The sequence below is a fragment of the Eptesicus fuscus genome, chromosome 11 (assembly GCF_027574615.1).
Source record: "Eptesicus fuscus isolate TK198812 chromosome 11, DD_ASM_mEF_20220401, whole genome shotgun sequence".
NCBI lineage: Eukaryota > Metazoa > Chordata > Mammalia > Chiroptera > Vespertilionidae > Eptesicus > Eptesicus fuscus.
In genome coordinates this window covers 70,724,394-70,729,504 of record NC_072483.1, presented here as the reverse complement: position 1 = coordinate 70,729,504, position 5,111 = coordinate 70,724,394, and positions in this window count along the sequence as shown.

Sequence of the window (5,111 nt, the reverse complement as noted above, 5' to 3'; positions counted from 1 at the left end):
ATTGCCCCTTATGGTATAACAGTGCTTGTGTTCAAGTTACCCTTAGCGCAGCCCAGTGCTACATCACAAGGCCTGTGTCATTCATCTCATCACTAGTCATTGTATCATCTCCATCATCACGAGCAGAAGGCAAGTAGAATGCAATAAGGTATTTTGAAAGAAAGAGACCACATAATTTATTACAGTATATTTTTATAATTATTCTATTTTATTATTAGTTATTATTATGAATGTCTTACTATGCCTAATTCATAAATTATGCTTTATCACAAGTATGTATGTATAGGAAATAAAGCAGAATTTATATATAGTATTAGGTACTCTCCACAGTTTTAGGCAGCCACCGGCAATTTGGGAACATATTCCCTTAGATAAAGGGGACTATTGTATCTGGTTTTGATACTATAGGAGGAGGACACATGTCTTAATGCCATTGCCGAAACCTTAGGAGGAATACCTATGTGGTTACAGGTAAAACCAGAAATATGTGCTGTGACAGAAGTAGCTTTGATGCGGACTTCATTATGAAGGCTAAACTTTGACCTAATTTCCACATTGAGACTTAAAATGCCCTTTATAATATGCACTAGAGGCCCAGTGCACAAAATTCAGCCCAGCCTGCCCCTCTCATAGCCCGGGAGCCCTCAGGGGATGTCCTACTGACAGCCGCAGTCTGGCCTCTCTCTGCAGGAGGTGACCGGGCTGATCAGGAGAAGGCACCACCCCCATCACCCTGCTGCTGCTGCCACTGCTGGCTGCCACAGCCACCAAGGTGTTTTCATCAACACAGACTCCAGTCCCTTCACCACGAAAAAAATGACAACTTTCTTTAGGAATTTTCAAGATGTCTCTTTCATAGGATATGATATTTCTTTCTTTTTTTTTTTTAATCCTCAACTGAGGATATTTTTTCATTGATTTTTAGAGAGTGTGGAAGAGAGAGGGAAAGACAGAGAGAAAAATCAATGTGAGAGGGACACTTTGATTGGTTGCCTCCTGCATGAGCCCTGACCTGTAACCCAGCCAGGGAGGAGCCTGCAACCTAGGTACATGCTCTTGATCAGAATCGAACCTGGACCCTGCGGTCTGCAGGATGAGGCTCTATTCACTGAGCCAAACTGGCTAGGGAATGATATGACATTTCTTAGCCCCTCCAGCAGTGGACCTTCCATTTTTTCCTCCAGGAGTGAGGTGAAAAAACCCTAGATCACCTTCTTGGATTCTGATTACCCAAGTTACCAAGAACACTTCGAGTGGTATACCAGGAGGTTAGCCAATGAGCGGTCAGAAAAGGTGTTTCCTCTGCAGCTCACATGCAGAGGCGGGGCTGCTGGTGCGCGGTGGCTGGCAGGCCCCCCTGTCTCCACTCTGGGCCACTGTGGGCACTGGCAGGTCCCCTGTCTGCCTCCGCTCTGGGCCTGCTCAAGCTGCCACGGCCGGCACTGACAGGCCCCCTTGTCTGTCTCTGCTCCAGGCTTGTTCAAGCTGCCCCGGCATCTGTGGCTTGCCTCACCTCCCACACAGACCCCTCCCACCCACCTGCACGTGCAGCCTCCTCCTAAGCGGCCGTGACGTTACGGCATCCCGGATAATTTGCATATTGCCTCTTTATATATAGATAATATAATACGCATTATTTATCTAACATGTTTAAGAATTACCTACTGGGCATCATAAGCAATACAATAAAGTTACCTATTATCATTATCAGCAGCAGCAAGGAGTGGCCTGACTGGCATTGGCCAGTATGACTCCGTGTAGAACCCTAACCCTGTTTGGATGTAGTAGTGGAATAGAAGAGGGCACAGAACATGGACAATGATGGAAGAACTACCCTCAAGCAAGGACATACATACATCATCTTGAGAGTTCCATCCAAGTCACAGGAACAAAGTCTGAGTAGATGATCTCAGACTCTATTGCTGTGATGTCTACTTGCCAGTTGTAGTCTGTTAAGCTCATAAAGCTTACAGAGTCAGAAGAAGAATTAATTGAAAAGAATCACAACAATATTTAAAGCCAATGACCTACATCTCCAAAGAGCCTGTGTCCTTTGACCTCTTCTTGTCCTGCAAAGTCACCACTGCCCTGAATAGTTCCCTCTTCTGACTTTATCATCCCAGTTGGTCACTTGATGGCAAACTGAAGCCTAGAAAATTACAGCTACTTTTTTGTAAATATTTGTATATTGTTTCTCTCCCCAATTGGAATACAATTTTCATGAAGTCAGGACCGATGTCTGCCTCATCTTCCATTGTGCCTCCATACTCAGAAGAGTGCCTGACACATTTGCTGAATGATTGACTCTATGTAGAATGAATTACAGTTCATAAATGTTCTGACTTCAAGGAACTTCTTTGGGTAATAGGTTCCTAAACTAGATGGATACAAATCTGTATTTATTCACCGTCTTGGTTACCATCTTGGTAGATAATAAATGTCACCTTCCATAATGTTATCTGAGTAGGGATCATTCCTGTTTGGATACACTTTACCTTGCAAATAACCAAGTAGAGTGTCATCAGAACAACAGTTTAATAATCTGTCCTGGCATGAGATTTACTTATTTTTCAAGAAAACAGAATTTTATTTTAAGAGGATTTTATTTAAATTATTTGACCTAAACCTTAGTAAAGATTTACATAAGTTAATATTCACATCAGCTAACATCTAGTATATACCCAAAATTATGTCATTAAATATATAAATATATATGTATATAGATAGATAGATATTATTAATACTCATCTATACTTTATCTCTATTCTAACAACTGAATGGTAGTTGTTTTTCAAGTAATTAAATAATCAATTTATATTTAAAGTGAGACACAGATATGAATATAGCAGATCTCTATCAAAAATCCAAAGCATGGCATAGTCCTTTAAAAACATCCTAGCAATACTTTTTATATAATAGTCACTGCCATTATTTAAACCTGCCCATAGCTGTTAATAGTAACTACTGGTAATATTTTATAGTACTTTATAGTTTGAAAAGTACTTTCATACAGTCATTGCCCTTTTGGTCTTCACAATAACATCATACCTAATATATTGTTTCTGTTCCAATAAAAACACACTTAAGGTATTACTGTTTCTGTTCTTCAGATGAAAACAACTGAAGAATAAGTTTCTTGATTGACTTGCCCGGAATCATTAAGCTATAAGCATTCTTGCATATTTAAATGTAAAAGTATCAAAGTCTTAATTACATGTAAAGCATATTATTCAAAGCTTCAGTTTGTACATGTTATCAGACCCTCCTCATATCAAGAGAGCCAAAGGTGATTCCAAGGTCACTGCCACTTGGAAGCAAATGCCACATGGAGTAAATAGGGTTAAACATGGCTTCCAGTGTGCAATCTACAAAAGAATGAAGACCTTCTATGACTCAGTTTTCTTCTTTCTGAACGAGTTTTTAATCATTCCACCCGCTAGAATTCACATCTGTTCATGATGTAATGTTGTGGGTCAGCCTGGGTTCTGTCAAAATGAAGCCGGTATTACCAAATCCCAAATTACAGTGTGTTTTACTAACCGGTTTTATAGACTAGACATTTCACTCAAGCAGAAAGGAATTCCCACTGCACTTGAGGGGTAGCAGAGTCTCCAAAACAGGCTACTGGTTCTGCCTGACTCTGCCCTGCCCACTGCTGCAGGCACTCCAAAGACAAAGGAGCTGGAGAAATAGGTGAGAGATGAATTACAAAACCAGCCTTCTTGATTTTAATTGTTCCATATTTGTGGGAAACAGCTAATGGATGACATGGCCTTCCACTGTGTTGCAGCAAAGAGTTCAAATCTAAAAACAAAACTTCTTAAAGAGAGAAAACAAAAATATTGACAGTAAAAGAAAATGAGAATGGGCAAATAAAAGAGAGAAAATCACATTTCTGGTTTATTTTTAAATGGGTGTTAAGGCTGTTGCTTTATAAAATTAAAAATAATTAATAGAAATGTTCTAGGCAGTTTAACTGACCAGTTTTCTCTGTCTTTACTTACCAAAATCACATCAAAATATGCTATTTTACTTCTTATGTAACCCCATCTGCTTAGTCATCATTCTCGATAAATAATTGAAAACCCATAAGTGAAGCAGAGGGAAATTAAGGGAAGATGCAAGACTACTAACATGATGCAAAGTGCAAGGCATGGTCTGAGATCTTTTACCAGCATGTTTATTCATGCATTAAATTTTTTCCAGTTGCATTTTTTCCTGAGTATGTATTTATGCTTGTGCGTAATGAGGGTATGAGAATTATGGCCTAACATCTGTAGCTGCTATAATTTTGTTTGCTTGTTCATCTATTTCTTGACACACGCAATAAATAGTTATTGAATGACTGAGATGAACCAGACACTATTCTAGGCACAGGGATGCAGCAGAGAACAAGTGGGAAAAAATTCCCTGCCTTCTGGTCTTTATATTGTAGTGATGGAAATAGTAAATTATTAAGTAAACCAACATAGGTGACATAATTTCAGGTAGAATAATTTCAGAACAGATTTTTAGAAAGTGAGTAGGGTAGGGTGCTATTTGAAGTCAAGTCAGGAAAGGCTACCTGAGCAGGTGACTTTTGAGCAGAGAGTACAGATTCAGTCTATCTGCTAAAGAACACCTAAGACATCCATAGATGGATTGATGAATGGACACAATGAACTGATGTTGACAGCCAGTCTCCAGGGACAGGTTTCTTAATCACCAGGGCCTCCCCGGGTACCTATCTGGAGAGAAGGGGTTCATGTTGAGCAATGCAACCTTGAAATGTAAAAAGTCAAAACACAGGCAGCAGTTAGGATGTGATTGTTGAGTCCAGTATGGTGTACTCACATTCCAAGATTGTCCTCTAGCTCAGAGACTCATTCATGTCAGAGCATCTGGGAGATGTGCTACAGAAAATGAGCCATAATATCCATGTCTCTAAAAATTTCACATCTATCACTAGTGAAATAAAACAAAGCTTTTACAGGAAAAGTACATTTTATTTCATTTCATTTCAGTACCTCATTTCACTTCAAAAGCATCAAAGAATATCATCAGAGTAATATGGTTGTGGAAACATATTTGGCCTCTTTGATACCATTTTTCCTCCTATTTCACTAATATAA